The following is a 9,324-nucleotide window of genomic DNA, read 5'->3' on the forward strand; positions in this document are numbered from 1 at the left end:
TTCCCGTGATAATATAACAAGTCCATATATATATATTCTTTTGGATAACATTGATGGTGTTTTTGTGGTAATTGTGGATAAAATGCATTGGTTACTTTGTAGCCTAGCGTCCCAAATGGGACCTACAAAAGTTGGATGTCAAGTATTATTGATCAATAGTATCTCATCCGTGCGATGTTCGGGATATTATTTTATATAATTAACAATAATAATTATTAATTATGAGCATTGAAAAAATACTTAATTAAATCAGTGTTTGTATCCTCTGAAATTAAGTGTTATGGATTTTTTCTTCACAAATTTGTCAAGAAAAAATATATAATCATTTATTTTTAAAGTTTTCAAATACTTTCTAAAATACAAATGAGCTAAATGAATTATAGATTGTACAATTAGAAAACAAATAAATTAAGTGAACAAAAAAATTTATTTATTAAAAAACTTATAACTGAACAAAAAATGATATAAGATATTGTAATCTATCCATAAAATACGAAGAAAAAAACATACAAAAAAGATATGTTTCATCTGTAACATCCGCATGTTTTCAAATCTTGAAATCTCTTGTATTTGTTTGTTGTCGTCTTATATTTCAATCTATTTTTTTGCAATAATTATGTTTTTAATAGCAAAAATGTGATCTTCTTTGAGAAGTGGTTTTCACTTTATCAAGAAAGTCATATTTGCATGTACACGTGAATTATAAAAAATAGAGAAAAATATAAAATATACTCATATATTTACATATAGATATGAATAAGAAAAAAAATTACACACCTCAATGTCATGAAATATGCATTCCAACGTGGGAACCCCTTGTTTTTATACGAAGATAGATCGTAGCAACAATTAATCGTAATTTCATTGCCAATGTAAAAGGGTCTAGTTCATTCATAGTTCTAAATAAATGAGTCATTTATGGTAATTTTTCTTTATATATAACAATGAAAATTAACTTATTGAAACCAAAGGAATGCGAAATTGTGATTTTTTTCAAAAGAAGCAAATCAGTGATTGACAAAAATAGCTCCCAACGAAAATTAAGTAAATTATTAAATAGAAATAAGTTTTAATGAAATTTTTTTTTTCTCTAACAGACCAAAAGAACACTAATTGCATACATGAATATATAGTCAAATCAAATTGATGCATGTTATAATTATATTTAAATTCATAAGAATAAAAGTTTGGTATATACCTCACAATTCCTTGTTGCCCATTGTCAGGTAAATATATATGCCTTTGGAAAAATGTTTGTCTATCATGTCAGATAGAAAAAACTAATCGCACCACTCATATCTGCATAAAAAAGTTAAATTATATGCATGTTATAACAAAATCTTTAAAAAAAATTAAAAAAAGAAGGAAAGTTTTACCATATTTTTTTATTGTCAAGTGTTATATCAATACTTATTTGAAAACAACGTTTATCGTGTAAACACAAGACTGACATTCTAAATTTCCATCTTTGAATAAAATTTTTGAAAAATTTTGTCGTTGTTCTTGTGTCATGTATTGCCTTATTACAAGATCACGCATCGTACGTGTTTGACGCCTTCTAACACTATTTTAATTAAACCGAGATGTAGGGCAAGGTATCAGCGTATGTTAGATTGTGTAGAACTGTTAGGTATCAACCAGAAGAGTTTGATATTTCGAGAATTACCAGTCAAACACGCACACATCAAAATAAGAACACAATCCCAGAAATAGATGAAACCCAATGCACACAGGCCAAACACCAACTCACGCGAAAGTAAAATAAATAACACAGGTATTTACGTGTTTTGGCAAGGAATTTGCCTACGTCCACGGGAGAGCAACATAACTAATTTATTAATCACCAACAAAAACAATTCAAGCTCAAAATCAGAGCTTATTACAGAGACAGACCAAGATAAACTCTAATGCTAGATACAGACTAAATTCAAGATTCAATCCTTGAATTCTTTCCGTCACAATCTGCGCCCCAGTTCTCTCCTATGAAATCTTTATTTTCTTCTCTCTCGAATATTTCCTGGAGTTTGAAGAATTTGTTTTTTTGTTATATTGGTTACGACCAGTTTCCATCTGCTTATATAGAGAATTACATCGACTTTCATCTTGGGCTTTAGGTCAAACAACTTAGACCCAATTATAAAGTCAACATGGTCCAATCCGATAAGCCTTCTCACATAAGTCTGATCTGCTATTGTACTTCGATCTGCTTCAATCTGGCTTCAAGCTTATAGCTTCTCGGACAATTGATCTGACCTCTATCCGAGTCCAAGTACCCGAGCAATCGATCTGTATGAATTCATTTGAAGAACTCATCTGACCATCAACTTTGATCTGATCCCAGTATTCGATCTGGCCATGAACTCATCTTATCATTGAGCTCATCTGATCTCTAATATTTTATCTGATCTTTTCTCTATTCTTATTCCATCTGATAGAAGCATACTTCAACAATATCCACCTTGATTCTTTCAGGTTGAATGCTGCTCTCCATCCTAGCCTCATTTGGCTAATTTCCAATCACCGCATTCACTAAGTCCAAACATTTTTTGAAGTTAGCATACGGCAGTAACTTTGTCATAACATCTGCAGGGTTTTCTTCTGATGCTATCTTCAAAAGGATCACATCTCCTTTTTCAATCACATCTTTGACAAAATGCATCTTCACATCTATGTGTTTCGATCGTTCATGGTAGACTTGGTGTTTCGTCAAGTGTATTGCACTTTGGTTGTCACAGTGTACTACAACTTGATCTTGCTTCACACCAAGCTCCGCTATCATCCCATTTAACCACAATCCTTATTTTATGGTCTCGGTAACGGCTATGAATTCTGCCTCAGTGGTAGAAAGGACAACTACTGACTGTAGATTAGACTTCCAGGTGATCGTCGTGCCATAAAAGGTGAACACATGTCCAGTCAATGATTTTCTCGTGTCTAAGTTTCCAGCAAAATCTGAATCCACATATCCAACCACTGGATCAATCCCATCTTGCTGTTTCTCAAACTTCAACCCCAACCCAGTAGTGTTTATGAGATATCGGAGAATCCATTTCAGATCTTCCCAGTGATATGTACCTGAATTAACCATAAATCTTGACACAACACGATTGTGTATGCTAGATCAGGCCTACTACACACCATTACATATATGAGACTCCCCACTCCACTAGCATATGAAATACCAACCATCTTCATCTTGTCTTCCTCACTTTTAGGTGACTGACTTTCAGATAGCTTCAAATGCGGTCCCAGAAGGGTCAAGACAGACTTTGCTTGATTCATGTTATAACTCAGAATAACCTTCTTTAAATAGTTCTTCTGACTCAGATGAATCTCCTGCCTTTTTCTGTTTCTCATTATGTTCATGCCCAAAATTCTCTTAGCTTCTCCCAGATCTTTCATCTCAAACTCAGAGTTGAGCTTCTGTTTCAAGGATGATATCTCTGACCTACTTTTACTTGCAATCAAAATATCATCAACGTAAATCAGTAGATACAAGATAACCTTCCATTCATCCTTCTTTAGATAGACACATCTGTCATATTGGCTTCTCACAAAACCAATACCAATCATGAAATCATCTAACCTCCTGTTCCACTACCTCGGACTCTGCTTTAGCCCATACAATGATTTTTTTAGTAAGCAGACCTTGTTCTGTATTTTCTGATGTATGAAGCCCTTAGGTTGTTCCATATAAATAGTTTCTTACAGGTCACCGTGTAGAAACGCAGTTTTCACATCCATCCACTCAAGCTCCAGATCGAGCTGGTTCACCGGTGCTAATATAATCCGGATGGAACAATGTTTGACCACTAAAGAATAGACTTCATTAAAATCTATTCCTTATACCTGACCAAAACCCTTTCCAAGCAATCTGGATTTATACTTGATCTGATCCGTACCAGGAGTTCCTTCCTTCTGTTTGTAGATCCACTTGCATCCCAATGTCTTCTGATGCTTCGGTCTGTCTACTAACGTCCAGGTTTGATTATTCTCAAGTGAGTTCATCTCTTCATTTATAGCTTCTATCCACTTGTTTTTATGTTTACTCGCCATAGCTTCATAATAATTATTCGGCTCTGACTACTCCATCTCCTTAGCTACTGTAAGCGTATACCAAGCCAAATTAGCTTCACCAAAAATATTAGGAGCTCTGATCTCCCTTCTGATTCTGTCCCTTGCAAGATTGTAAGTACTCAAATCCTATTTTGGTTCACTTGCTGTCACATTCTCATCCTGCATCTCATCTGACCCTGTATCTGGCACAGATGACTCCACCTCAAATGGTAGCTTAACATTCTCACTGATCTGACTGTTTTTTTCATCTGTATTCATTTTATATCCCAGTTTGATTTCATCAAACTTTACATCTCTGGTGTTGAAGTACTTTGGACCCCTTGACTCTAGGTTCCAAACCTTATAACCATTCACACTGCCTTTGCTTCCAACTTGTCCTGTTTCAGATGATCACATGTAAGACATACAAATACCCTCAAGTTTGAATAGTCTGTAGGTGTTTCACTCCACTTTTCCATTGGTGTCTTGAAACCAATTGCACTGGATGGACACCTATTGACCAAATAGCACGCAGTAGATAATGCTTCTCCCCAAAAGGACTTAGGGAGAGAAGCATTGATCAACATACATCTGACCCTTTCCAGAAGGGTTATGTTGATTCTCTCTGGTATGACATTCTGCTGTGGTGTTCCTACCACTGTTCCGAGTCTGCTAATGCATTTTTCCTTACAAAGCTTCACAAACTTATCTGATAAGTATTTCAGCTCATTATATGTTCTCAGGTGTTTAACTCTTCGATCACTCTTATTCTCAATTGCCAGCAGGCAGCCATTCTCTGAACTTGTCATAAGCTTCATTCTTAGTCTTTAAGATGAATATCCATACTCTCTTTGAGTAATCATCTATCAAATTCATAAATTATCTGCCTCCACCATGTGTTTCTGTCCGAGAAGGACCCCATAGATCTGAATGAATATAGGCCAATGGTTGCTCAGTTGTGTGACTTCCCTGACCAAACGATACTTTTTTTTGATTTTCCAAGAGCACAACTGTCACACAAATCCAGTGATTCGATCTTATCTCCACCTAACAGACGTTGTTTCGACAGATCATGTAATCCTTTCTCACTTACATGTCCAAGCCTCAGATGCCATAGTTTGGTTCTGTCCTGTTGTTCCTGAATACTTGTTGTACTTCCAATAATTTTATCACCTTGTAGTACATAAAAGAGGTTCCTTTTGATAGCCTTCATAACAACCAGAGATCCTTTAGACACTGAGGGACTTCCTGCTCCTGATTTGAAAGAGTATCCCTGAGCATCAAGTGTTCCCAATGATATCAAGTTTCTCTTTAACTCAGGCACATACCTTACCTTAGTGAGTACTCGGTCAATCCCATCATGCATCCTTATTCTGATATTTTTAGAGCCCTTTATTCTACATGATTGATTATTTCCCAATAGTACCATGCCCTGATATGATTCCTTCAACTTTTTAAACCAAGATCTTATAGGACACATGTGAAAGAAGCATCCTGAATCCAGTATCCATTCGTGGTTTTGATCACCTTTAGAAACCACCAATACTTCTGCTGAGTCATATCCATCTGAAGATACGGCTAGAGTACCATATTCCTTGGGTTTTTCTTGTTGCTTTCCTTTCCTTTCTGGATAATTTCTTCTCAGATGTCCAACCTTCTGACATGCATAGCACATCATATTCTCCAAATTTCTATTCTGGTATTTTTCTTGACTCTTCGACCTGGATTTTGGCCTGTATTTCCCATTGGATGTCCTCTTATCACTTCTGCCCCTCGCCGTAAGACCTTCTCCATGTGATTCAGTGTTTGTGTTTGACTTTCTCTGAAGTTTCTTGGATTGAATAGCCGACATAACTTCTTCCAAAGTTATCGTCTGTTCTCTTCCATAGAGTAAAACATCTCTAAAATTTTCATATGCTTTAGGAAGTGCGTTCAGAAGTATCAAAACCCGATCGTCATCCTCAAGCTTTACTTCAATATTCTCCAAGTCATTCAATATCTTGGTGAATTCTTCGATCTGGTCTTCCAGGTTCTTATCATCCTTGATCACAAAGGAGTACAACCTTTGTTTCATGTACAGACGGTTAGCCAGGGATTTCGTAATGTATAAATTCTTAAGTTTAAGCCACACAGCCGCTGCAGATTCTTCTCTGGCCACCTTCCAAAGAGGTCTATTACCCAAACAGAGAATAATCGCACTGTGTACTTTTTCGAGTAATTCATCCTTGTTCTTGATATCATCAGACATCTCCTCCTTCTTCTTAAGAGCTTCCACCAATCTTTGTTGTATCAGGATTGCTCGCATCTTAATTGTCCAGATTGAGAAATAGTTCTTGCCCGTAAACTTCTCAATATCAAACTTCATTGATTCCACCATCTTTTCTTAGTTTCCCACGGATGACTCCACTTGTTAGGAATCAACCAGAAGAGTTTGATATTCCGAGAATTACCAGTCAAACACGCACACATCAAAACAAGAACACAATCCCAGAAATAGATGAAACCCAACGCACACAGACCAAACACCAACTCACGCGAAAGTAAAATAAATAACACAAGTATTTACGTGTTTCGGCAAGGAATTTGCCTACGTCCACGGGAGAGCAATACAACCACTTTATTAATCACCAACAGAAACAATTCAAGCTCAAAACCCAGAGCTTATTACAGAAACAGACCAAGATAAACTCTAATGCTAGATACATACTAAATTCAAGATTGAATCCTTGAATTCTTTCCGTCACAATCTGCGCCACAGTTCTCTCCTCTGAAATCTTTATTTTCTTCTCTCTTGAATATTTTTTGGAGTTTGAAAATTTTGATTTTTTTGTTATATTGGTTACAGCCAGCTTCCATCTGCTTATATAGAGAATTACATCGACTTTCATCCTGGACTTTAGGTCAAACAACTTACGGCCTAATTATAAAGTCAACATGATCCAACCTGATAAGCCTTCCCACATCAGTCTGATCTGCTATTGTACTTCAATCTGCTTTGATCTACCTTCAAGCTTATAGCTTCTCGGACAATTCATCTGAATTTTATCCAAGTTCCAGTACCCGAGCAATCGTCTTTATGAACTCATCCGAAGAACTCATCTGAGCATCAACTTCGATATGATCCCAGTATTCGATCTAACCATGAACTCATCTGATCACTGAGCTCATCTGAACTCTACTCTTTGATTTGATCTCTTCTCTATTCTTATTCAATCTGATAGAAGCACACTTCAACATAAACAAACATAAACATTATTGATATACATTAGAAGAACAATAAACACCTCTATATTCGTAAGTTCTAATAAAAACATAAATTTAAAGACATTATGTGACTTCAGAGAATGACCTTATATATAAAACTTAAATGGTAAAAAGATTGCACGCGGATGTTGATTTTCGTAAGTTCTAATAAAAACATAAATTTGCTTGTTATAAAACAAATGTTAAAATGATTTACGGTGAAAGAAGAAAACATGAAGACTGAAGTACATAAAAAAACCTGAAGCATGGTCAGATGTTGATTTTCAATATTGCGGGGGGTTCCCTTGTTCTTCTACGTGATTCATGTCCCCCCGTAGACAAAGAGCATTGATTTTAAGATTTTAGAAATGGAATTAAAAACACATGATAAATATTAAATGGGGATGTATTGAGAAGACCTATACTATCAGTGGAAATATCCAATGAAAGAGGAATAAATGAAGGAAAAACATTAATTTTTGAAGGAGCCAATTTGATAGAGAAATTAATAAATATTTGATATAATTTCTTAAAATAATTTCGGCTAATTGACAAGAGCGTTACTGCATTTTCTAATTAATATGTGTGCATGTGCAGAAATAATATTATAATTGTGTTCATTCGATGGAAATATAAATGCTAATCAAATAAATACAAATGCTAATCAAATAAAATATAAACTATTCTCTCTTTCTCTTTTTTTTTTTTTTAAAAAAACTAAAAATCTAAATCTAAATTATTTTAAAAAATATGTTTGTGGACATACTCTAATATAAAGTGGAACCTAAATATGTTAATAAGTGTCGTGTGTATGACAATAAGATTATGTCTTTCATTCGGTGAAAATATAAATAATAATAAAATAAAATCTAAATTCGTGTAAAAAAATATGTATATTGATATATATATATATATATATATATATATATATATATATATATATATATATATATATATTATCGTGATTTTTTTAAAAAAACATTAAATGATGATTTTAAGAGCGGAGCAAATTACAATGATTTTTAAATATTCAAATTTTCACAATAATTTTGGCAATCCAAATCTGAAGTAATTGATTTCATTAATTGAATAAATATAGTTGTCTTTAAAGATATCTTATTTTCCTTTTTGGCCACAACTTCCATTATATCATGTTAAATAAATATTTTAATTTCGGCAATAATTTCGACGATGGAAATATGAAATAATTGATTTAATAATTTGAGAAGTATTACGGAATGATATATAAAAAGTGATTGATTTACTAATTAAATTAGCATAACTTTTCTTTGAACAAATTTTATTTCCATTTTTATCTAAAAAATTGGCATTTTTAGGAATTTAGTTTTGGCGGGATTTTACTAAATTTAGTAAAAACTCTGTTTTTATATATACTAGTATCTCACTGGTGCGATGCACGGAATTTTGTTTTATACAATTAATGATAAACAATTTAATTCTATATATGATGATACACTAATTTTCAGTTCAAAGTTTGAAATTTGATCGGACAATATAATGAATTTTTTATTTTATTTATTTTTTGTGTCCACATGTATGTGAAAATTTTCATAAATTTTATATATGATGATATACTAATTTTTGGTTCAAAATTTAAAATTTGATAATATGTTATCACTAATTTTAAATTTCAGTTAATTTTTTTCTATTCATATATATGTGAAAATTTTCATGAATTATATATGTAATGTGCCAATTTCATTTTTTGGTTCAAAATTTAAAATTTGATACAATGTTAGCACTATTTTTTATTTTCAATTTTTTTTTTGTATTCGTATACATATTGAAAATTTTCATGAGTATTATATATGATGATATAGAATTTTCGATTTAAAACTTGAAGTTTGAAAATTAATGGATATTGGAGAAAGGATTAAGCGTCTATCGATCGGGGAATGAGCTTGCACACTCACTTGCTTTTTATGTTATTTCATCTCCTTCACTATTTGTTTGGGTGTAGGAGAATTTTCCTATTTGGTTGGTAAACCTTGTAATGAAAGATCT

This window comes from Henckelia pumila, chromosome 2 (genome assembly GCF_033568475.1).
Source record: "Henckelia pumila isolate YLH828 chromosome 2, ASM3356847v2, whole genome shotgun sequence".
Lineage (NCBI taxonomy): Eukaryota > Viridiplantae > Streptophyta > Magnoliopsida > Lamiales > Gesneriaceae > Henckelia > Henckelia pumila.